General features: G+C 41.8%; 1 protein-coding gene and 1 long non-coding RNA gene across 15 annotated transcripts in view; one reads left to right on the top strand and one right to left on the bottom strand.

The window, feature by feature from the left end:
* Positions 1-26,055, top strand: part of CCNY (cyclin Y) — a 308,606-nt gene that overhangs the window by 166,126 nt on the left and 116,425 nt on the right. The window lies entirely within an intron of this gene.
* LOC129048430 (uncharacterized) lies at positions 15,689-24,636 on the bottom strand. Its single transcript, XR_010141404.1, has 4 exons — positions 23,860-24,636; positions 22,207-22,375; positions 18,155-21,848; positions 15,689-17,665 (listed from the first exon to the last, which is right to left on the bottom strand). It is a non-coding gene; the product is annotated as an uncharacterized LOC129048430 (long non-coding RNA).

Consider the following 26,055-nt stretch of genomic DNA (forward strand, 5'->3'; position numbering starts at 1 on the left):
TTTTTTTTTTAAGTATAGTTCAAAATAAATGGTGCCCTTTGGTCCTGCAGATGGTTTCTTTCTTATCTAGTTTTTTCTCTACATGAAAAGTATTGCTGACTCCTGTTCTTAATTTTCTATTGTTCTTTATTTAGGTCCTATGTCTGTGCTTACCTGATTTTTCCTGTGACTATCTTTTACAGATAAAATAGTGGAAGAATCATCATGTATATAAGTTCAAGAAGTTTTCATTAAGCTGCTAATTTCCTAAAGAAATCTGGATCATGGTGCATCCTTTGTTTGTATGTGGGAGGATATAGTGATGCTAAATGAATCATGTCTTGCCCTGTAGCAAGAGGAATATTTGGTAAAGTTGATGTTGTTTGCTTTGGTGAGCAGGGAAGTGGAGTGGGATCCGACCCCAGTGGCCCTAAAAGCAGCGAACCCTAGAAACCAGGCCCACCTGGGTTTTCCTGGGTCTCTTTCACTTGTGCCCTCTTGTTTCTCATGAAAATGTGTAGCTGCTGTGATATTTTGGGGTCTCTGACTTGGCACAGGTGGCTTTTCAATGACTTTGCAACTACTCTTTCTGCATATCTTCAGTTTGAGATGAACATGTTTGTCGTGCAACTCAGCACCTGATGGGGATTCTGGAGAGTGCAGTGTGGGATCTAGGATCACCTTACCTAGTTCCCAACGACTAATTCATGAGGAAGTCGCAGTCTCACTCCAGAATCTCACTGGAAAACAAAATCAGACTCTCACCTAAAAAGTAGGGACTGAATATGAAGTAAACTTTTTTAAAGTAAATATGTTTTCAAACTGCAAAAACAGATGCTTTCTTTTGGCAGTTTTGCTCATCAAACCTAAGCTGAATGTGAATGGAGACTAATTTTTAACTGTTAATTCACAGCCTAGATGGCAATGAGTCTGAATTCTAATTTCAAAATCTTATTTGAACTCTGTGTTTGGCTGACTGAAGTGAAAAATGTATTGTTGTTTACTGATTCAGAATCATACCCTGCAGCATTTTAAGCCAATTTTGAGCAAGTCATGGCCAAGTGTAAATTTGCGTACTTAACATTTATTTGTTAGTCACACAGCCAGCCGAGTGGATAGGCCTGTTTGAAGTCAGGCTGTGTGCCCCTATGCCAGTGTTGGCTCAGCTTTGGGGCAGGATTTTGGGTGTAGGATGAGGTTCAAAGGGCCTGGCTGAGGACGGCCACACGGGTTGGACAGGCCTCTTCTGGAGAAGCCCACTCAGGTGTTGTTCCTGGATCACCTTTCTAGGCCAAGTGTAAAAGGAGAGGGAATTGCTTTGTTAAGTTCATTCCTCGTTTCAGGGCCCTTTTGTTACTTTCTCTTCCACACGAGCTCCCGTCTCTGTGCTGCAGGAAGTTCAGAGGCACGGTTTATCATGGGTGCTTGGCACCATTCTCTCTCTAACTATGTGGATCCTAACTCCAGTCTCCTGATGGTCAGCTTGATGCAGGTTCACTTGACCAGTGCCTTCCAGTCCTGGGCAGGTGCTCTGTTTCTGTGTTATTCTAGAACCTCCGACCCAGAGAACACAGAGCTTGCTGGTCTACCTTCATTTTCTCACCTCCAATTTAAGACCAAGTAATTTTATTTTGCTTTCATTTGGTATTTAGAAGCGTCGGGTGGCTTTTGTCAGGGACACAGTTTTGTGCCTCTTTGGCTTTTGTCCATGTTGCCTGGTGCTCTTCTAGCTGGACCTGCTGACTGGAGTCTGTGATGGACTCCCATTTTCTTGAGCTGAGTCACTTGTTTTCCTCCAGGATGCTGTTCCCTACAGCTCATCCTGCTTGTTTTCACTTACTTTCCTGTTTTCTGCCCTTGCTCTTATATCCAGGCCTGTTAGATCTGAATCTAGTCAGAATGCTTTCTCTTCAGAGGTTTCTCTTGACAGGAAATATAAATACAGTAATTTCTATGGGCCAGATATGGTTCTCAGTGTTGAGTGAATTTTAACTCAGTCTCCATAACAATCTTAGGTGGATACTCATCTCCATTTTGCAGAGGGGAAACTGAGGCACAGAGAAAGTCACTGCCCCACAGTCATCAGGATGCCAAGTGGAGGAGTCAGGGTTGAACTCAGAAAAGCTGGATCCTGAGCCTACACTCTTAAATGCTATTCTATATTCTTTTTAAAACTTTTTTTGACTTATTTTGTATTCTATAAATATTTTTGACTCATTTTTCCATCTAATTTTACACTTTTCTATTCTTTTAAAACTTTTTTTAAAATTTAAATTTAAAACCTACAGTCGTCAATAAAACATTATTCTATATTCTTGCTTGCTCGTGGCACCTCTGCTGTCTGGAATCTTCTGTGTGGCCTCCTTGATCCCGGGATGAGTTAGCTTTTTCATATGATATTCAGCTACAATTCTATATAGGCAGCTGTGTTTTGAAAAACGCATTGGACTTAGCATTAGATCCGAGGTCCTGGCTGCAGTGCATGACTGATTGTGTCGCCTTGTCTAAGCTCTGTAACCTCTCTGACCTGCATTTCCCTGTCTTGTAGTATGAGCTGACTCGTGGGCATTTGAGAAGATTAAATGTGAGTAAGTAGCAAGGTACTTGACACATAAAGGCAATCAGAAAACGGCAGTTATTGTGCTTGTAATTTGAAAAGTTGAAAGCTGTTATAAACTTTCAAGATATGTTGTTTTATGTTTACATTTAGTTTACATTTATGTTTACATTTAATTCTGGTTTATAATTGATTAGGCCAAGAAGAGAGGTCTCTTAATCAGCATTCCATTAGGGATTTATTTATTTATATTTGCTTATTTTTTTGTCATTTAAGAGTTAAAGGAATAGAGAGAATTGTGCCATTTAAATGAAATCTTTTTAACATTAGTTACGTGTTAAGATATCTGTTTATCCTTCATGATTTTTTTGTTTTATTGCTAAAAAACATGGACTCATTTAATTGTCTAGCTAGTAAAGGCCTTTATAAAGTTTTTCTCTAAAAGCACAATAACATAGTATTTGCTTTTATTTAAGTGCAGTCTTTGTAACTGACTTTACATTTTGTTAGATGGTACTAAATCAACCACAGTTACTGCTTTAGTTAATAGCACTGAAAAATCACTTGATTTGTGAATCTATTTCTAGTGTTTTGTATGCTGAACTCTCCACCTCCCCAGTCTCCTAAAGTAAAATGACTGGTTGTCCTTTGGTGGTGTTTAGTCTGTGTGATGTTTGCCTTTAATTCATTTCCACTTTTTTTATAGAGTCTTTTTTCATTTATTTAAAAATTTTCGGCCAGGTGTGGTAGCTCACACCTGTAATGTCAACACTTCAGGAGGCCGAGGCAGTTGGATTGCTTGAGCCTAGGTGTTCCGAGACCAGGCTGGGCAATGTGGCAAAACCCCGTCTCTACAAAACATGCAAAAATCAGCCGGGCATGGTGACGTGCACCTGTATTCTCAGCTACTTGGGAGGCTGAGGTCCGAGGATTACCTGAGCCCAGGGAGGTTGAGGCTACAGTGAACCGTGATTATACCAATGCACTCCAGCCTGAGTGACAGAGGGAGACCCTGCCTCAAAAAAAAAAAAAATTCTGCTGAAAGAGGCTTTTTTTTTTTTTTTTTTTTTTTTTTTTTTTTTTTTTTTTGGTGGGGTGGGGAAACGTGCATTGAGGGTGTTTGTTATAAGCAGCAGGTTATTTTGGTACACTGTACATTTTATTAAGGGATTTTTCCTCCTGGGTTTGTTGAATGGTGGCAGATGTCTCAGTTTGGTTTCAATAACTGAATCCTTCAGAGACCCATGCAAAGAAACCTTTTGTCCAAGAAGAACTTTGACCTGCCTCAGTCCTGGGTTGCTGGCTATGACCAGATTAGGTAAGTAATTAAAAATAGCAGAACTCTTTTGTAGATATAATCCTTTGAAAATTCTCAGATTTGCTTATTCTGAACTCCTGTAAGCTTACAATTATCCGAAGGTCACTTACTCTTCACCTAACAGAAATTATAAGAAGACAGGGGTTAGAGAAGAGTTTTTCAGATGGTATCTGAGATATCACCTCAACACGGAAATGAGGAAACTGAGGCTGGGGTTGGGGGAGGTAATTCCCATACCAGTAACAAGGTGGCAGAACAGAGAGAGGGTGAGAGCCTGGCTCTGTGGCCACACTGCCTGGGGCTCTGGGGACTTGACTAAGTTGTGTGGACTTTCGGAGCCTCGTTTCTCATCTGTCAAGAGGGAGAAGTTAGTAATCATAGCTCCTGCAGAGTAGTTGTGAGGATTGAATGAGTCAGTATAGCTTAGAGTATTCAGACAGCACCCAGCCTAGCATAAGTTCTCAAATGTTTCTTTTCTTTCTTTTTTACGACGGAGTTTCACTCGTTGCCCAGGCTGGAGTGCAATGGCATGATCTCGGCTCACCGCAACCTCCGCCTCCAGGTTTCAAGCGATTCTCCTGCCACAGCCTCCCAAGTAGCTGGGATTACAGGCATGCGCCACCACACCTGGCTAAGTTTATATTTTTAGTAGAGACGGGGTTTCTCCATGTTGGTCAGGCTGGTCTCGAACTCCCGACCTCAGGTCATCTGCCCGCCTTGGCCTCCCAAAGTGCTGGAATTACAGGCGTGAGCCACTGCGCCCAGCCGTTATTTTCTAATAATTGTAGTAAACACCCCCCTGCATTTCTGCAGTGCCTTGGGGCTTACAGAGTATTTTCTCACTCATCTCATTTGATGCTCACAGAATCAACACAGGGAGGCATGTCTGATACTATTAAGTGCTTGCCAGGGTCTCCCAGCACTCACGTAGCCTGATCAGAGCCTAGTCTTGCAACTCCTAAGTCTAGCTGAGAACGAAGGCGTGTTCCCAAGTGTGCCTGGCCAGGTGCATAAAGATACAAAATCGATGCTTTAAAACTTGTGTACAGTATGTTCTTTAGAAAGTCCCTGAAGCTATTGCCAAGAACCTGTTTGTGTTAGGGAAATGCCTAATCCACACTGTCCTCCAGCCACACCAGGTTGGGGAGTCTAAGTGAAGATGTAAGGGGTGGCACTGGTTTTAAAAACAAAAACAGAACCATGGTTTCTGCCTCTGAGAACCTGCTCCCACCCCAGTACAATGGCTGGTTCCAAAGAGGTCCTGCTGCTGTGTGCTGTGTTCCCAGGAGTGGCCATGAAGATTCCACTTGCACCGTGAGCATGTACAGTCATACCTCCTGCATGCACGGGAGACACACACTGTTCCTCTGCCCCAGAAACTGCCAGGCCGATGTTGGAGCCGCTGCCCTCCAAACAAGACTGGTTTCAGGCTTGCAGTTCCCATTTCCCACAGCACTTTGTGATAGTAGTTCATTTGACTTACTCTTTGTTGTTTTCTCCTGTTTTGATCAGGAGCCTTGGATAGGCCTGAAGATTATTGCATTGGTATTGTATTAGATTAAAAAATTGGGTCTTGTAAACTGGTACTTCCTGATTGGAAGGCGGCTGTTTAAATTTATTCATGTGCTTTGACCTAGGAATTTCCACTTTACAGAATTTATCCCAGGAATACTCATACATGTTTGCAAAGGTAGGGATTCATCATAGCATTGTTTATTATAACTCCGTAATAGAATATTAGTTGAGTTATGGTACATTCATAGAGTGGGTTGTTATATATGGCTTAAAATGAATTTTGTAAGTGTGAATATGGAAAGGTATTCAAAAATATATAACAAAGAACAGTATGGTAAGAATGAACCAATGTTTGTTTATAGCATATGTAGTGTGGGAACTCCAAGGGAGAAATGAATGATTTGATCTGGAAAAATGTGGTGTAATAGTTGGGAGCACGCGTGTACCTTGTGGAGGGAATGTAAGCTTGCTGTGGAGGACTTTCTACTTTCTAACTTTTACATCTGTGTAAATCTGTATAAATGTTTAGTTAGATGTATTGCTTTTGCAATCAGAAAAACTACAAACTAAACAACAAAAACTTACCCTTGTTAGTGACTCATCCAGTGCCCTTAGTGACCAACTCTGACCCCAGTTCTCTTCTAGGAGGGCAGTTTCTCCATCTTTATGCTGCTGAGAGGCTTCAGGAGAGGACTGTAGCTTCCTTCCCACCCTGGGGGAGACACTGAATCCTGGCCATAGCCAGCAGCACCAAGGAGCCCACTCAGTCTTCTGCCATCTGGGTCCCTGTCCAAATTAAACCCTGGCTCCTCTTCTCCCTTCACTGGTCCAGCACACACACACACACACATGTGCGTGTGCTCTCATTCACACACAGGCACATGACCCATTCTCACAACCCATTCACAAGCATACATGCCCATTCACACACACACACACACACACACACACACACTAGTATTTAGGTCTTTGCTCTCAAACCTTCTCTGCAAACATGCTGTGTTGTCCAGTTTTCCAGCTGTCAGCAGGTTATTAAGAAGGCCTGATAGTGAAGAAGGAGACAGAAAAACTACAGAAACATAAGCTGAGACCCCAGAAAACACCACAGTTCAAACTCTGTTTAGTGTTGATGCACATAGTTCACTGCAGGCAGCAGCCACTGCATTGCATCAATACAGTCCATGGGGTTTAGGACAATGACTTTGGGTGGCCATCAAGAAGAAGCAAAATACTGCTTAAAATGCTGTGTTTAAGGAAGTCAGGATTGTGTGTAATACGTTTTTAGAATGTTATTAAAATTGCTTTGACAGTGTGGTACATTAAATTGTCAGTTATCTGGAAATTATCTGATGCTGAACCAGTGATGACTATAAAGCCAATATCTATACTCCTGAGACCCTTTGTCCAAAACATAAAACATTAACTTGAGGCCAGAAGTCTTTCAGAAACCCTTCCCCACTGGCGCAGTATTCTGAATTAACAAATCTGCATAGGCAAACACTGACAGAAAGGACCTCTTGGTTTTGTTCTGAGGAAGGAGTGAAATTTCCACAGCCTGCATATCACAATAGGCCTTGTGGTTCATTCATTGTTATTAGATTGAATTATAATGAAAAGAAGCCTTTGTACCTCTGGGCTCCCTGTCTTGGCCCACCGGGTTGGAACCACAGTACCAGAAACGATTTCTAAGATACATTAGTACACTTCTTAAAAGTATATTTGTGTCTTATACAGAGGAGAACTGAAATCCTTTTAATATTTGGGGGCTTTAAAGTAGTAATTAAATGCCACAGACCCTGTCACGAATTTATTAATGATCTTTGAAAAATCTACCATGTCAGCTGCAGCACCAGCTGCCCCCGGGGTGCTTGGACAGAGTGAGTTTTGTCAGTCGAGCGTTGTTGGTAGCTGGATGGATTGAGGCAGGAGAATGTTGGAGTGAAGAACAGTGGAGATAATGCCACCTGGCTGGGCATAGTGCCCATGGAATCCATCCCCTGAGTAGCTTTACAGTCTGCCCTGCCTGAGTCCATCCCACTCTTGTGGAAGCATCCAGATGTCACAGTTTTTTAAAACTTCCTAGGTGAGTCTAATATGCAGCCAGGTTGAGTGGTGGCTGTGCCACCTACCGGCTTGTGACCTTGGGCACTTAAGTTACACATCCCCTCTAACCCTCTGTTTTGTCGAAGCCTTGTGGTAAGAATTAACTGAAAGAATGCATGTGACACCTAAATGCTCCATAAATATGAATGAATATGTGTGTATTTCAATGTGATAATATTTGTTAAGATACACACATACATATATGTTACATATATAGAAGGAAAATTTGCTGTGACCCACAGGGTTGTATATGTAAATAAATAACATAGGTCACAAGGAAGTTGAAACCAGCTTCAGAGATTTTCCAAAACATAAAGTACAATGTCAGTGGGAGCCTATCAGAGTTCTTGGTAAAGCAGAGTGAAGTTAAACCTTCCCTGCAGGAAAGAGCGGCAAAACAAGTGCTGACAGTTGCCAGCAGTTGAGAGGATCCTAGCCCCTCAAGTTCTGTTCTGGATCCAGCCCCACCTGGGCCTGGCGGTGGCTCTTGGTGGGTGCCACTTAGTCAGGACATCCAACTCCTTCCCTTCCTTCTGTTAAGTACCAGCTATTACCTAGTGGTGAAGATGAAGGAAAGTAAATTGGACTGACTGTCTTTATAGATTCATTCTTTCCTATACATATGTATGTACATTGTCAGATTTATGCTGTCCTTTCATTCATTTAATGGATATTCATTAAGTATTTACTGCATAGCAGGCATTGAGTTAAAATGTGGAACAAAGCAGATGGTGTCACTGCTCTTGTGTTCTTTACAGTCTAATGGGAGAGATGGGCATTCACAACCCAAATCAAGCCACCCTGATGAGTGGCAGGTACGTTCCTTGATTGCCTAAAACAGAGAGAACCTGATACCGACTGGGGCTCCAGGAAGATTTTGCTGAAGACACTGTGATTGAGCTGAGACCTGAAGGGTGGTTGGGTGTATAGTGGTGGTAGGGGGTGTTTTGAGTAGAAGGAAGGCCTATGTGTTGTTGCCATCCAGGAACTGCAGGAAAGCCAGTCTGGCTAGAATAAGAGAGCGTGCACATGTGTGTGTGCGTGATGAGGGTGAGCCCTGAGAGGTAGGCAGGAGCAGATTAAACATGGCTGTGTAGGCTATATTAATAATTTTGGTATTTTTACTTAGAGGAGTGAAAAGCCATTGAAGGGGTTTAAGCAAGGGGTAAGGGTGAACGGAGAGAGAGAGAGAGAGAGAGAGAGAGAGAGAGAGAATGAATGGGGTAGACAGACAGAGCTGGCAGGCTCCTCCAGAGAGTGGATCAGAATGACTGAGACTGGATTTGTGGGGAGGAGTTGTGGTCTAGGTGGAAGATGGTGGAAGTGAAGAGAAGTGATGTGTTTGAGAGAGATTTAGGTGGTGGCATTGACAGGACATGGTTTAGAGATGTGTTGGGTGCTGCGTTCTGGTTTGTGCAATGGGATGATGGTTGCATGCATTGCAGGAAGACCAAGTTGGGAAAGTACCCTGAACCCACTCTAGGGCAGCAAGCCTTTGGGCCCCTTACTCAGGGCAAGGCACAAGTATTCTTTTTTAACCTAAACAATTTGAGGAACAAGCACATTATATTTAGTTGTAATAATTTTTCCTATTTGTTTTGGTTGGGGATTTTAAAAATTCATTTTGCTCAAAAATAATGTGTTTCTAGTCACCTTCTACCAGAATCTTACCAGGTCCTAGCAGTCTAACCAGGCTGGGTAGTGAAGTGTATTCTTTGAATTTGTGATTTTCTTCATATTCTTGTATTTCAATCAAAGCAACATATCGAATGCTGAAGCAGATAGGGGAATCTAGTTGTTTTCTCTTAAGCCAGACATTAGATTTTCAAAAATGTAAAACAGCATCATCTCATCAGTTTTTGTTTTGAGAAAGTTATTTTTGTAGAAATAGATTTTATTATAACATAAATGAACTTACTTTTGTTATTTTAAAATGAATAAAGAAATGTCATTAAAATTTCTCAGTTTTAATTTCCAATTTCATAAATACCAAAAGATAGAACCCATATAAACCATAGCTTTTTGGGGTCTTCAATAATTTTGAGTTATAAAGGAGTCCTAAAACAAAAGAGTTTGAAAATATTTGACGTGGGTCATCCTAGGGTTTGTGATAGTAGGCAAATTATTTAAACTCTTAACCTCAGTTTACGTATCTGTAAAACAGGGAGAAAATGGGGTTGCTGTGAATATGGAGTATGCAGGTAATGTACTGTAATGTACCTAGTTCAGTTGCTGGTATGTAGTAACTGATAAATTGGTAGCTGCATTTGTGGTTGCTGTTATTGGGTCATTTCATCTACGTTGCAAACTATTCTAGGTATGTGGCCATGTATTATGAAAAAAATTTCTGTTGTTGCTAGAACAGGTGTTTAATAAAAGCCTTTTAAACAAGTGAATTGCAAAATTTCTAGAGAGTATGATTATATGAAATAATCCTTGATTATTCAGCAGCTAACCTTGAATATTTGACTTACAGTTCAATAGTGACTGGCTCTGTTAGTAGCAGATTTAGCATGAAATGAAAGAACAGCTTTGGAACATAGAAGACTTTGCATGTCCCATTTGTTCTGTTCCTAAGTCCCTCCTTATCTCAGTTTCATCATTACAAAAAAAAAGTGATGAGATGTTGAAATCCTGCCATAGAGTTTCACATTGGCCCATAGTGAATTTCATGGTAATTTTTTTTAAAGACACAGGCGAAGGGAAGAGTGGGAAAGGAAAGAGGGAGAATGTGATCATCGTGTGACTGAAAATCAGGTTATCAAATGGATTAATTAAACCTGAAAATCAGGTTATCAAATGGATAAATTAGGAGATACCATTTGAATTTCACAGGCATCTTTCACTTTAGAAATAGATTAACCACATAATAACAACTGTAGTGTAGAGTGTTAACTACTTAACAGAAGAGGATTGAGGGTGGAAGTGTTATTTCAGTGTCCATTGGAATTGAGGATAATGGTTATTTGAATTTAACAGAATTTAATAAGAAAAAGATTTCTTTGCTCATATGTGTATCACTAGCATAACTATGTAGGTGGGCATAATTTTATGTAGTAGGGATATTTCAAAAAATGTTATGTGTATAGAATTTTTAAAAATTTAATACGGCTTGGCGTGGTGGCTCATGCCTGTAATCCCAGCACTTTGGGAGGCTGATCACGATCCGCGGGTGGATCACGAGGTCAAGAGATCGAGACCATCCTGGCCAACATGGCGAAACCCCATCTCTACTAAAAATACAAAAATTAGCTGGGCCTGGTGGCGTGCGGCTGTAGTCCCAGCTACTCAGGAGGCTGAGGTAGGAGAATCGCTTGAACCTGAGAGATGGAGGTTGCAGTGAGCTGGGATTGTGCCACTGCACTCCAGGCTGGCGACAGAACGAGACTCCATCTCAAAAAAAAAAAAAAAATTAATACTTACATTAATCTTTGGTCATAAACCTTTCTGGTGAATATGTTTATAAACTAAGCCTGCTAATTGCAGAGAAGCATAATTTGAATTACTCCATTACTGTTCTTTAAATGTTTTCCACGCATGCTTGATCTTGGAAGTGAAATTGCTCACACTTGGAAGCATCCTTCACTCCTCCCCTCCTCCCCTCCTCCCATCTTCCCCTCCTCCCCTCCTCCCATCTTCCCCCCCTCCCCTCCTCCCATCTTCCCCCCTCCCCCCTCTCCCTCCCCTCTCCCTCCCCTCTCCCTCCCCTCTCCCTCCCCTCTCCCTCCCTCCCCTCCCCTCCCCTCCCCCTCCCCTCCCCCTCCCCTCCCCCTCCCCTCCCCCTCCCCTCCCCCTCCCCTCCCATCTTCCCCCCTCCCCCCTCCCCCTTCCCCCTTCCCTCCCCTTCCCCTCCCCTCCCCCCTCCCCTTCTCTCTCTCTCTCTCTCTCTCTCTCTCTCTCTCTCTCTCTCTCTCTCTCTCTCTCTCTCTCTCTCACTCATCCCCTTCCTCACACCAGTCTGTGTGTGGTGGAGGGGGAGAGAGAGAGAAACATTTCTTGAGGTTGTAGCACAGTCTGTCAATGCTTTGGAAACGAATGCTGTATTTTTAACTTCATTTTCATTGACTGAACTGTCATTCTTTAGAGTTTTGATACGTGTTCTTCCTGCAGAATCCAGTAAAGCCATGCTCGTTTTGTTGGGGAAAAAGAAGCATCCTAAGCATCAGGTCCCAGGCTTGGAGCCTCATAGGCTATGTTAGACCTCGGTTCTACCACTCAGAGGGTGTGGCCTTCTTAGATTGGTTACTTAGCCTCCTAGTTTTTTGTTGTTTTTTTCTCTTAGTCTCTAAACCACCAGAGATTAGCCTCCTATTGTGATCCTCTGTTTTTACATCTGTAAAATAAAGACATCATGGATTTGTTGGTATGGAAGTTTATAAGGTATTCAGTTCTGTGTCTGAGAAAAATTATGGTTCATTTTCTCTTGTCAAGGAGTGGCACCAGCACAGATAGGGAGGTCATATTATGGAGCGAATGTCAGTGTGAGAATCATCTTGCATATCAGTAACTTAAATAGTTGAGCCATGTGACGTATTTTTATTAGTATAAGCTAACCCAGATTGTCTAAGTGTAGGGGGGAAGGATCATTAGATTTGAATTGTAAGTGCTGTGTTGGAATCTTGGCTCCGTGACTTGCTGTTCTGCTTTGGGAAGGTGTTTTAATTTCTCTCCACTTCAGTTTCTTGATTTGTAAAATGAGAATAATGATAGCTACCTCTTAATGTGGTTAAGATGACTGTTAAGATGATTAAATGAAATTATAGCAAAGAACCTAAGAGTGCTGATACTAAGTAAGCACTAATAAATGGGGATTCTCTAGATTTTGTAAGTAAATGACCAATATTTCTGTCAAACTGCTTACCTTTGATTGAAACTTTGAACTTTAGTGAGACCTTCATATAATTTTCATGACACTTGACTTAATAACTGAACATACTACGCTATGCTTTGGGTATAAGAGTATGGGTATAAGTACTTGTTCCTAATAAGCTGTTTGGTAGAGCATATATATCCATCCACCAGCCATCTTATTGGGAGAGGCAATCTGTTCCTTCCACTGAAAGCTTAGGATCACAAGATGAAATTTCCTTAATATGAAAACAAAAACAAGTTCACATTTTGGGTTTCATAAATTTAATTATGGTTAACTTTGGAAATTAAAATGTTTTCTGAAAAGTAACTTTTCTGTTCTCCCTAGGAAAAATCCATTATTAGAATGTGAGAGACAAAACAAATCTTTTAATTATACAGCCTAATAATGGGCAAGCACTCCAATAAATTTTATCTCCTTCATCTTCGTGAGTAGTTTCTTCACCATGTGTAATTTTAAAGCAGGAAGGTAGCCTTAAGAGAACATCGAGTTAACCCTCTAGCTTCACAGCTGAGGAGTCTGCTGCTCAGAGAAGTTGCAGCTGGTCAGCGGCAGAGCCCAGTCTAGATGCTTCTGCGGTCTTGCTTGAGTGCTGTCCTGGGGGCAAAGGTGCCCCAGGGCTCAGTGTGTTCCTTTGCTGTCTTTTTTGCCAGCATCTTATTTGATCCTTAATGTGTCTGGAATGTGGTTAAGAATACTAAAAAATATTTTGAACTAGACTAACGTGCCATTAGCATTACCACCTTGATTTTACCAGCTGAGTGAGCATTCAGATTCTTGATGTGCATATGAGGTTAACATCTCTTTAAGATAACTACCTGTAAGCTGGGCACGGTGGCTCATACCTGTAATCCCAGCACTTTGGGAGGCTGAGGTGGGAAGATCCCTTGAACCCAGGAGTTAAAGACCAGCCTGGGCAACATAGTGAGATCCCTGTCTCTACAAAAAATAATAAAAAAGATACTACCTGTAAACTAAGGTGGGTTTTTTCATTGATTATCTCCTTCCTCCTATTGTAAAACCTTTTGAATGAAATAAAAATACATTTTTCCTTTGTAGTCTCTTCTCGGCTTTTAAATTTACTTTTTTCAACTTCTAGAACGTTTTTCAGCCTTATTTTTATTTATCTAATAAAACCTCTATTTTGGGGTTTCTTTTCATACCTTCAGTACCATAAGAAGATTTCAGGGTAATTATTTGACAGATTCTTGTCAAATAGTATAACACAACAGTCATCAAAGAAAAGGTGTGGAAAATGATGTTCAGTGTTCCAAAGTAGAAAAATTAGACAGATATGTTAGTTATTGTAAATAAAAAGATAAAAACATGGATTTTCTAGTGTATGATACATGTATTAATAGTCTTGGTTCTACCATCTTAAGAAATAGTTGTTTTTTGAGATGAAGTTTCGCTCTTGTGACCCAGGCTGGAGTACAGTGGTGCGATCTCGGCTCACTGCAGTCTCCGCCTCTTGGGTTCAAGCGATTCTCCTGCCTCAGCCTCCCCAGTAGCTGGGACCAGAGGCACGTGCCACCACGCCTGACTAATTTTTTGTATTTTTAGTAGAGATGAAGTTTCACCATGTTGGCCAGGCTGGTCTCGAACTCCTGACCTCAGGTGATCCTTCTGCCTTGGCCTCCCCAAAGTGCTAGGATTACAGGCGTGAGCCACTGCACCTGGCTAAGAAATAGTTGTTTCTGAAAGTGATGCATGTTACCACAGGAATTTGACTAGTATTGGCAGTATTTCCTTGTATGTGAACTTAAGTGCTACAAATCTCATCAGTCATATTTACACACTTGTGAGTGACAGAGAGGGAAGGGGAGCAAGAGCCTGCCTGTGAATTGTCTTTGCTGGAAAATAATCTTCTATTAATTTATTCTCTTTAGGGTATTAAAAACCAGTGACATGTAGCATGAAGGCGGGTGAGGCCCATCTTGCTAATGTGATGCTGATGTGGACGTTCATTGTGGCTTTGGTTTTTACCCACAAAAGGCTGTAAGTCTGGAAAAGACTGGCCCATTGCCATGAGTAATTATGTTGTCTCCCTCTGTCTGAAATGGGGATTTGGGTGTGATGGGTTCAGGGAAAAGTGATGGCTGTGTAATCTCTCCACTCACAAATGCATTATGACCCTGATGGAGTGCCCAGCTGAGCACACTTGGAGTGGTGCATCCTCAGGGACGGAGCCCGGCTATGGACGGGAGAGTTTTGTCCTGCCCTTACTTTTGGGACTAATACTACACATATATGATTTTATGATTTGAGAGACTTGCACTATTTGACAAATGGTATTTAAAAAAGTTTTCAAATGGGAAGTGATTAATTTTGAACTCTGTTTTTCTTGGTGTAAATTTTGTCCTTAAGTGATCCTTTGTCAAACTCTTTTTACAAAACATTTAAGAGCAAGAGTGTCCTTTCCACTTAGGAAGTATTACTCTTTATTCAGAGGTATGCTTTGAATGAAACCAATAAGTAGGTATTTTCAGAATGAGTTTCCCTGTTTGCCTTCTTCATATCACAGTTCTGAGAATGACTGTATTTTTTGACCCATGTCTAGGCACATTTGCCCTTCTCAGCTGGGGCTGCTGCTTGGATAAGACTCTTTTCTGCTCTCTCAGTTACTTATTGCTTCTATTTTTCTCCCCTTTCATCACTTTGTGCCCCTTACCCTTTCTTTCTACTTAATGTATCTCCTGCTTCTCGACTCCTTTTTACTTTGAGAATGTCAGAGAACAGAATGATCTGTGCTAAGCGCTGTGGGATGATGGACTGGTGAAGAAGGCAGGGGGCAAGGAGGCAAGTGAGGAAACCCAAAGCCCCCCTGCCTTGCAGAGGCTGCACCTGGATTGGGGCAATGAGTTGAGGCATCAACATGTGGATTTCATGAGTCTGAGAGATGGCTGGGGAGAGTGTCTATCAAGGGCCGATAAACAGAAGAGGATGGTTGGAAACATGGATTACAAGGCTAGGAGTCGGAAGCTCCAGGTCCCTATCTCTGCCAGGGCCTTCAATAGCTACAGGGTAAGGCACTTATACTTACCTGGTAATCAGTTTCCTCGTCTGTGAGATAATGGAAATAACTATCCATTCTACCTATGGACAGGCTCATTGTGCAGTTGAAATAAGATAGGATGTACATAAAGGCGCCTTGTAAGGGATTAAGCCCAATGTGTGGAATAAACCTGCCCCATACCCTTGGGGAACAGTGTGGCCTAGTGGGTCATATCGGGCTCTCTCATAGGCCCGTGTGGCCCATCTGTGTGGAGGACTGGTTCTACCTGAGGATAAGTAATATGAGAGATGATTTCTATACTAAAATAATCACACACATTGTCTTGTACAATACAATGCTTAACCTTTATTTTAAAGATAAAACATGACACAGTCAAGCTGCCGTTACATCTCTGTGTTCTTTCTGGGTTACCTGTTTACACACTTTTGTTTATTAGACTATTTCAGTCACAAACCTTGCGAGCTGTTGGTATAGTCAGAAGCTTTTGTGTTGAGGACCCAGTGAACATGTGCTCGGAGGCTCTCATTAAATCTCTCTGGGCCTCAGGTTCTTCCTCTCTGCTGTGGGAACCAAATGCTAGGTATTGGTGAGAATTAAATGGGAGAACATCTGGCACAGATAATGGCTAAGATGTTTAAGTTCCTCCTCCTAAATGATGGTAGTAGTGACGATGGATAGTGCCTCCTGTAGTTTGGAAGGAGGAAGTTAATTCTGGGTGGGAGGTGGTCAGCAGAAGTTCCAGAAAGGAAGGAAGTTCGGTTATGAAAGAGGGATGAAATTTAGATAGTGAACAAGAGGCCGTTGCAGGTGGAGAGAGAAGCCCAGACATGGGAGCTGGAGAGTTGGGCAGGGGTGGGGCAGCAGCAGCAGCCAGGCCATGGGGAAGTGTGACATGGGGACTGGACAAGGCCAGGAGGGAAGCCCAGGAGTGACTTGTGGGACCCTGAGTGCCAAGCAGGGATTTGGACATTGCCTTTTGGAAAGGCAGGGCTTTAGAAAGGTGTGTGCGGTGGTGGGATGCAGTGTTCACATTTTCCTGGTGAGCTGATCTTTATGGGTCCCCCACCTCTCAGCAGGTATCTAGAAAGATTATCTTGGGCATAAAGTGACCTCTGCCCTCCCCGTTTGTCAGAAGCTCTTGCTCCTGGCTCTTGGGGTTAGGTTTTCTGCTGCTGCTGGCTTTACCCTGCAGTTGGTTGAAGGGTTTCCAGTTAGTCTCTGGAGGCTGACGGTGTAGGACCTGGTTTCACTTGAGCTTGGGGCCCTGCTCCAGGGAGAGAGCTGTTGTGGGGGTCATGATGTTTCTGGGGTTGTGGATCTCTGACTTGTGGCAGAGCTTCGTGGAAGGACACTGGAGGCACAGCACTTGCTCTTACCCACATGTTGCTCTTTTCCTCCATGACTTTGAGATCCTTAAATATGTTACCTTTTTAGAACTGGTGGTGGCTTTGACTTCTGTACGTTGGATGAAAATGAAATCTTCAAAAATCTTAAAATGAGTTAATTTTTTCCTGTTTTTTTTCCTTCTCTGTTGGTGATTTGGTTTACAGGTTCATGATCTGTAATATTCAGTTTTAAGTTTTATATTTGGTAACTGTATTAGTCTTTTCTCACGCTGCTAATAAAGATATACCTGAGACTGGGTAATTTATAAAGAAAAAGAGATTTAATGGACTCACAGTTCCACATGGCTGGAGAGGCCTGACAATCATGGTGGAAGGCGGAAGACATGTCTTACGTGTCAGCAGGCAAGAGAAGAAATGACAGCAGGGGAAATGCCAAACACTTATAAAACCATCAGATCTTGTGAGAACTCACTATCATGAGAACAGTAGGAGGGAAACTGCCCCCATGATTCAGTTATCTCCACCTGGCCCCACCATTGACACATGGGGATTATTACAATTCAAGGTGAAATTTGGTTGGGGACACAGAGCCAAATCATATCAGCGTCACTTGATGGAACTGGGTTTGCAATGCCAGGATCCTTGAGAGTCTGATGTCACATTTGCTGTGTCTTCAGGCAAAGGCCTAATAATTTGAAATCAAATTTTTCCCTAGGTGTGGCCTTAGGGTCAACATTCATAGAACACTTTTCAATAAATTATTATTTGGCTATTTAAAGTATCATTTTCAGGCACTTCGGGAGGTGGAGAGGGGAGGATCACTTAAGCCCAGGAGTTCGAGATCAGCTGGGTAACATGGCAAAAACCTGTCTCTACAAAAAACACAAAAATTAACCAGTCGTGGTGGCGTGTGCCTTTAGTCCCAGCTACTCCGGAGGATGAGTTGGGAGGATCGCTTGAGCTGGGGAGGCAAAGGTTACAGTGAGCCGAGATCACACCACTACGCTCCAGCACTCTAGCCTGGGCTACAGAGCCAGACTCTGTCTCAAAAACAAAAAATAAAAAACACCACCACCACCTTTTCGATGAAGCTAGTATGAATAGAGTGAGAAAAGGTTTTTTCGATGAAGCTAGTATGAATAGAGTGAGAAAAGGTTTTTTTCCAGGATTTCATAAAATCTGTAGCCATGTTTAAATACATGTAAACACCTAGCTATCATGGAAGCACTGTTTTACTGTTTCCCCTTTGCTTTAGCTGAATCCTTCCAAGTCTTGCTTTTGGGTTGGGAATTTTTTACTTTCTTTTAAAAGTTTTTAAAATTAACAATACTAAATAGGTAATAAACTGGAAAGGAATGAAAATAGTGTACAGGAAAACTTGTCCCCTTCACCCCACAGCCTACTCTGATCGCTGGATGCCAGTTCTCTGCTTGGCAGCAAATACTCTTACCAGCTTCTGTGTGTCTGTCTCTCGAGAGTCTCTGCATGCGTATTTATCTTCATACAAATGATAGCATCCAGGAGACACTGCTATGGCCCTGCTTGTTGTCCATAACAACATATCTTCAGAGTTCTTTTTTTTTTTTTCCTGAGACAAGGCCTTTTCTGTTTCCCAGGCTGGAGTGTAGTGGTGCAATCACAGCTCACTACAGCCTCAGCCTGCCAGGCTAAAGCTGTCCTCCCACCTCAGCCTTCCAAGTAGCTGGGATTATAGGTGCACACCACCATGCCTGACTAATTAAAAAAAAAAAATTTTTTTTTAGTGGTAAGATCTCACTATGTTTCCCAGGCTAGTCTTGAACTCTTGGGCTCAGGTGATCCTCCTGCCTCAGCCTTCCAAAGTGCCCGGGTTACAGTCGTGAGCCATCGTGCTTGGCCTAACTGTCTTTTTAATAGTTATATAATATTCTGTTGTATGGCTGTATCATTGTTAAGTTAACCAGCCCTCTATTAATGGACATTTATTTGTAATCTTTCACTATTATTCAGTGAATATTTTTGTTTATAACAAGTCATTTGGTACATGTGGGAGCTATGTAATTGTCTTAAATATTTCTCCTGTATACATTTAGAACCACAGTAGACATCGTTACACTGTTTGCTTCAATTGTCAAATGTGGTTTGGAAAATTCAAGAGAAGGAGGAAAGCCTTTTACATTTTACGTTTGTTTTTACACACCCTCTTCTTTCTTTCTTCCTGATGTTCCAAGGTTGATTTATTTGATTTCCTTTTCATTTAGAGAACTTTGTTTAGCCATTCTTTCAGGGTAGGTCTGCTGGTGACAGTTTCTCATAGTTTCATGAAAATATCTTGATTTCCTCTTCATTCCTTAATGATATTTTTGCTGATATAGGATTCTGGGTTGTCACCGCTTTTCTTTCAATCCCTGGCAAGCATCGTGCCACTTTCTTCTGGCGTTTCCTGTTTTCTGATGAACAATCAGCTGTCATTCAAATTGTTTTTTCCTTATAGGTAGGTGTCATCTTTCTTTGGCTGCTTTCAAGAATTTCTCTGTCTTTAGTTTTTCAAAGTTTAACTAGCTTTTTGAATCCTGGGTTTCTGTTTCTTGCCAAATTTGGGAACTTTTCAGCTGTTATTTCTTCATATACTTTCCAAGCCCTGCCCGCTGTCTTTTCTCCCTTGGTACTCTGATGATGAGAATGTTAGTTCTTTTTTCACAGTCCCACAAGTCCCTGTGGCTCTATTATTAGCTTTTTTTCATTCTGGTCTATTTGTCGATTTATCTCTCTTGTTAAGTTTGGGTAATTTCTTTTGTTCCATCTTTCAGTTCACTGATTCTTTCTTCTGTTCTGCTGTTGAGCACATCTACTGAGCTTTTTACTTCTGTTGTTATATTTTTCAGTTCTAAAATTTCCATTTGGTACTTGTTTATAGCTTTTATTTCTTTGCTGAGCTGAGCCTCTTTTTCTTTGCTGCCTCTCTTTTTTTTTGTTTCAAGTGTGTGTGCGTGTGTCCTTGTTCATTGAAGAGTCTTATAATGTTTGCTTTAAAATCTGTCAGGTAACTTGAACATTTCTGTCATCTCAATGCTGGCATGTATTTTCTTCATTTTGTACAGCTTGAGATCTAGCTTCTTGGTAGGATGAGTGATTTTTTTTTTAATTGAAACCTCCTGGACATTTTGGATCTTATTTAAACCTTCTGTTTTAGTTGACTTATGGCATTGCTCTGGCAGAGGATGGTGGGCCACTCCCTTGTTACTGCCAGGTGGAGACAGAAGTTCAGATTTTACTTAGCCACTGTTGACACTGACGGGGTGTGGCTGGGGCTCTTTGTTATAGTTGGTGGGAGTCTCACCTCTCCATGTTGTTTTCATTGATAGTGCAGCAGTGTAGGGGGCTGGTTATTACTGGCAGTGGAGGATGAAAGTCTTGGCCCCCTACTTGGCCTTCCTGGACCTAGAGGTGTTGGGGCATCTCATTACCATTTCACAATGGCAAAAGTTTAGGCTTCACACTCAGCCTTTGTTGGTGTGGATGGGACTGGAGCCACAGTCGTTTTTGGCACCTGTCTGGAGTAGAGTGGTTATTATCTAAAAATGTTCTGTCTTGCTAGATAGGCTCCTTTCTGTTCTTTGGACAGAGAGAGCAGGTGTTCTTTTGGTCTGCACCCTTCATGTTTGCAGATTGTCTCCTTCTTCAGCTTTTATCTGAGATACGTGAGGCAAAAAGGAAACTCAGGGAACTCACCCCTGTGCTGTTTCTCATGTCCTTGTGTCCCTGGCCACTCTGGAGCAGAGGTTAGCAGAGGTTCTCTGGAAAGGGCCAAATGGTCTCTGAACTGCTCAACTCTGCTGTTGAACCTCAGAAGCAAGAGTAGACGAGATGTAAGAGAACAGTCCTGGCTGCTCCATTTCAGGTTTGCTTATGAAAACAGCCTGGCCTGGATCTGCCTACCCTGCTCTAGACCCTTGCTTCCCACCCTTCCTAGTGCTGACTCTTTCCTACATGTCTTCAGAATAAGCTTCAAGTTTTCTTGATTGCAGCGTATTCTGCTATTGTAGACCCCTATCCGGGGCACAGCTTTGTGGTGGTGATCACCTATGGGAGAGAATTTCACAATCAGCTCCTAGAAAGAGTGATTCTGGGCAGCAGAAAGGACGGAGCCTAGAGCAGTTTCCAAAGTAGAATGAAGTGTAATTGCACACATGGGACTCCAGTCCCTGCTTATCTTTACTTCTGAGAAGCATTACATAGATTTGTTAGTTATGCTACAAGAGAGGTAGTCTTAACTCATAAACTAAGCTGAAAGAAGTCTAGATTTTCACGTGTCATTGCTATTTTAAGACATCTCTTTTGACACATCATTTTGTTTTAACAGGTGTACCTGTGAAGTTAAGGATGGGTGCTCTTATTTCTATTATATTGCTTTGGATTTTTCTCTAGAAGAGAGAGTATGCAATTGCCAATTCAGAAGTGATTCTGTATTGTTAGCACCACTTATAAGACCCCATTTGCCTGAAATGGAAAGGAAGAGTCCCATAAGGAGCTAGAATGGGGCCCCATGTGGTATGAGGGTCGGGGAGAGTCTGTAGCACTGACAGGTGTTTTGGCCTCTTCTGAATACCGCCTTGTTTTACCATGTTGCAGAATGGAACCATTGTAAGCCAAGAACAAGTTGGCCTTTAAACTGTTGTTAGCAAAGAAGCAGAAGCAGTCTTCTTTGAAATGACTTTCACTTTGGAAGGAACAGAGACAAGATGAATAAGAGCTTTCCCTGATGTTAAGTGTTTGTGGCCTTAGAGAGTGGTACAGAGTTTCCTATGTATCTGCATTGTGTACGTTTCTTGTTTTCTTAATTTTAGGGCCCTATTATTACTATGCTTTAGCTTAGCAATTGGGCTTTTCAATGGAAAAAGCAGTAGGAGGCAGGGTGCGGTGGCTGCGAGGCCGAGGCGGGAGGATCAGTTGAGCTCAGGAGTTCAAGACTGGCCTGGGCAACATGGGCAAAACCTCATCTCAACTAAAAATAAAAAAGGAAATAGCCAGGGATGGTAGCACGTGCCTGTAGTCCTAGCTACTTGGGAAGCTGAGGTGGGAGGATTGCTTGAGCCCAGGAGACGGAGGTTGCATGAGCTGAGATTGTGCCACTGCACTCCAGCCTGGGCGACAGAGTGAGGGCCCTGTATGAAAATAGAAAAGAAAAAGCAGTAGGTTATTAGCATAAACTTGGTAAGAGTTCATGCTGGTGTATCTTATTTTAAGGTGTAGATGTATTTAATAAAGTTCATTTCATTAAATGAAGTTAATTACATATTATTTGTAAAATAAAAATGTGTTTCTCTGGAAAACGAATTTGGCTGTATAATTTAAAATGATCATACTTAAGAGAATACCCATTGTTATAAAGTCTGTATGAAAGGAAAAGTTCCCATTCATAGTTTTAGTTAAAATGATGACATAATTTTAAAGAACTTAGATTCATTGTTGCATTTTGAATAATAGTTTAAAAGTCCTAGTAAAGCAATAGTGAAAGTGTACCTGGGTATAACACATGGGCTGGCTAGAAATGTCACTTAGCCTGCATGACCCACAGAGTGTTGCCATCACTCCTGATGTATAGGGCCCTGTTTGCGTTGGAGCGATGCAGATCTCTGAGGCAGTGCTGGTTGACCTCCAAGGGCTTATGGTGGTGGTTGGAGAAATAGAACTAAATAAGGGAAAATTAGGTACCCTTGAATGCTAAGCTTAGAACTTTGAAGCAGAAGCAATGTGAGTCATTAAAAGGACATAAAATTAACTCACAGTTTATTAGCCATCTGCTGCGCATCAGGCTCATAGTGTGGTGGGAGAGATGGCTTTATAATTGAAAGGTAGTGAAATAATGAGACCGGAGACTCATACAAATTGCCTGGATAGGAGGTACTTTGTTGGGAGTTTAGGATGGTCTACCTACAAGACTTGATATTTGAAAATAGTTTTTAGAAACAAGTAGGAGTTTGCTTGTAGGATGAGAACTTTTTAGTCAAGGGAAAACTGTTTGAAATACTGAGATATGAAACAGCATGATGTATTTGGGGAGTAGAAGACATTTTCATGTTTGGAACATATAGAGTATGAGTAATGAATTTGGGAGTATGAATAAAGAAACTACTGGGGATGGCTACGGGATGGGCTATTGATGTGGTTTGTGTTATTTTCCCCCTTTGTTTCATATACAGCTGTGTCACTTAATGAAGGTGGTACGTTCTAAGAAGTGCTTTCTGAGAAATGTCTCATTAGGTGATTTCATCATTGTGTGAACATGAGAGAGTGTACTTACCCACAAATCTAGATGGTCTAACCTACTACACATGTAGGCTGCATAGTATAGCCTGTTGCTCCTGGGCTACAAACTTGAACAGCATCTGACTGGACTGAAGACTTTAGGTAATTTGAACACAGTGGGTAAGAACTTGTATATCTAAACATCCCTAAACATGGAAAAGGTACAGTAACAATACAGTATAGAAGATAAAAAATAGTATGCCTGTTTACCATCTCCATGAATGGAGCTTGTAGGACTGGAAGTTGCTCTGGGTGAGTTAGCAAGTGAGTGGAGAGTGACTCTGAAGGCCTAGAACATTTGTGTATACTACCAGAGACTTTGCAAACACTGTACACCTAGGCCACACTAAACTGATACAAAATATTTTTCTTCACTAGTAAATTAATCTTAGCTTGCTGTAACATTTTTACTTTATAAACTTTAAATTTTTAAAACTTTTTGACTTTTGAAATAACAGTTATAACACAAACACATTGGATAGCTGTACAGAAATATTTTTTTTCTCTATGTGCATACTCTGTATGCTGTTTTCTGTTTTAAAATTTGTATTGTCTTTTTAAACTTTTTTGTTAAAAACAAGACACAAACACACACATTAGCCAGGCCTACACAGGGTCAGGATCATCAATATCACTGTCTTTCACCAGCACCTCTGTCCCACTCTGTGGAAAATGAAGTAGAGGTTCCTCTTCAAAGGGACTTTCCTCCCAGTCTAATTGAGAATAAATAGTAGCCTCTCTTAGAAGCAAAATTTACTCAAAGACCTGTGCTAATATTCTTAAATATCTGCTAGCTGTAATAAAGAAAGCAATATACTTTGTGTTCTTAGCCCGCATCTTTTAGGCTAGATATTTGCCCTGGCATACCTGTACAGGCCCAAGCAAGCATTAGGTAATAGCCTGTTCCTCTTCCTTATTTGGAGGTGTTTTTGCCTTTCTCAGCATTCCACAAGTTACCTTTGTTCTCCTCTATGTATGTCTCTTTTGGGAAGTTCTAAGTTGCTAGCCAATCAGGACAAGTACAGAATGTGAGGTCCCATTCCAGCCAATGGAAACTGGACACAGCCATAGGGTGGACGCGTCAGACTATAAATGACCCTGTCTCTTTTGTGTGTGCTGTCTGGCAAAACTGCTAGCGAGCAGCACCCTTTCTGCAGAAAGTAAATTAGCCTTGCTGAGAGATCCTTTGTCTTAGGGTTGATTTCTGTGACATTGAATACCCATTTCCAACACACTCGAAGGGCTTTAGAGGCGACAGCACTCGTGGAGCTGTTATCTCCCATGATAGCAAGGCCTTCTTCTGGTACCTTCTGCAAGCCCTGCCTGAGGCTGTTTCACAGTTAACTGTGTTTTGGCTTTTTTTTTTTTTTTGAGACGGAGTCTTGCTCTGCCATCCAGGCTGGAGTGCAGTGCGTGATCTTGGCTCACTGCAACCTCTGCCCCCCCGGGTTCAAGCTATTCTCCTGCCTCAGTCTCCCAAGTAGCTGGGATTACAGGTGTGTGCCATCACGCCCAGCTAATTTTTGTATTTTGAGTAGATACAGGGTTTCACCATGTTGGTCTGGCTGGTGTTGAACTCCTGACCTCAAGTGATCCACCTGCCTTGGCTTCCCAGAGTTCTGAGATTACCGTTGTGAGCTACTGTGCCTGGCTGTAACTGTTTCACTGGCAGCACAGTAGGTTTGTTTACACCAGCATCATCACAAACACAGGACTGATGTGTTGCACTACATTATGATGTCACTAGGTGATAGGAATTTTTCAGCTCCATCATAAGCTCAAGGGACTACTGTCATTCATGCAGTCTGTTGACCAAAATGTTACGCAGTGCATGACTGAATTTTTGTTTTAAAATTTTTTGCGAATGAAATTAGATTTGTATTTTGAAAAGATAATCCTAATAAAGCAACGTGGAGAATGGATGTAGGGGTGGAGGAGGCGAGACGTAGAGATGCTAGGATATTGAATAGTCCGGGCGACAGATGATGAGGACTTAAATCAAGGTGGTGGAAGCAGTGATGGAAATGAGAGGAGCTTCCAAATAGATTTGGATATATGAGATGAGGGAACAGTAGAGATCAGGGAAATTTTTAGTATTTGTGGTTTGGCTTCAGGGTGATCAGTGGTGCCGTTAACTCAGTTTGGGATTATGGAAAGAAGAGCATGTTTTGGTGGCAGAAGAGTTCACATCTGTGGAACAGTAAATGGAACTGCTTATGGGTGGTTGGCACTGTAGGTCTGGAAGTCAGTGGAGGAGTGTCCCTTAAAAGGTAGATTTTGGTGGGTATTAGAAATAGTTGGAATTAAAGGAGGAGATGAGTTTACCCATGAAGGAGAGCCTTTAGAGAAGGAAGTCAAGTTCCAGGTAGAGCCATGCTGCCGCCCTGCTCTTCTGCCTCCCACTCTGCACCCATGCAGACATTACTAAACCATTACTGCTGTTTCCCACGGAGCCTGTGGGATCCTCAGAATCTTCTCAAGGCAGTGCACTGGAGAGCTGACAGGAATTGGGGCAAAATGTAAGGGTTAGAGGAAGAGACTGCATGGAGAGACAGAGAAGCAGGAGTGGAGTCCGCATTTCTGCCAGGAAGGGTGGAAGACTGTTAGAGCTGGAATGTGCTGATGGATTTGGGAAGTAGGAAGTCATTGATGACTCTGGTGAGAACAGTTTTAATTGAGAGAGGGAGACAGAAGCCATGTTTTGAGGCTATTTGGAGCCAGGAGTAGGAGGTGAGAGACTACTTTTCCTAGGATCTTGACTAGGAAAGGACGGAGGTTGTTTGGAAACCAGAGGGAAGGAGGGGTGGAGCATGTGTGTAGGTGTAGGAAGTAGTTCATATCTTAAATAATCCTTTTATGTAATAATCCTGCTGATACATGTTCTTTAACATTTCATTTTGAAACAATTTGAAACTTAAAGTTGGAGTAGACCTATAATCACTGGTGTTAACACTGGTGATAAAGCCACATTTGCTTTATCATTTTTTTCTTTCTTACTACTTTTTTTTCTGAACCATTTGAGAATAAGTTGCAGACAGTAAGTAGGTGCTTTTACTTCTAAAT

The sequence above is a fragment of the Pongo abelii genome, chromosome 8, assembly GCF_028885655.2.
Source record: "Pongo abelii isolate AG06213 chromosome 8, NHGRI_mPonAbe1-v2.0_pri, whole genome shotgun sequence".
NCBI classification, from domain to species: Eukaryota; Metazoa; Chordata; class Mammalia; order Primates; family Hominidae; genus Pongo; species Pongo abelii.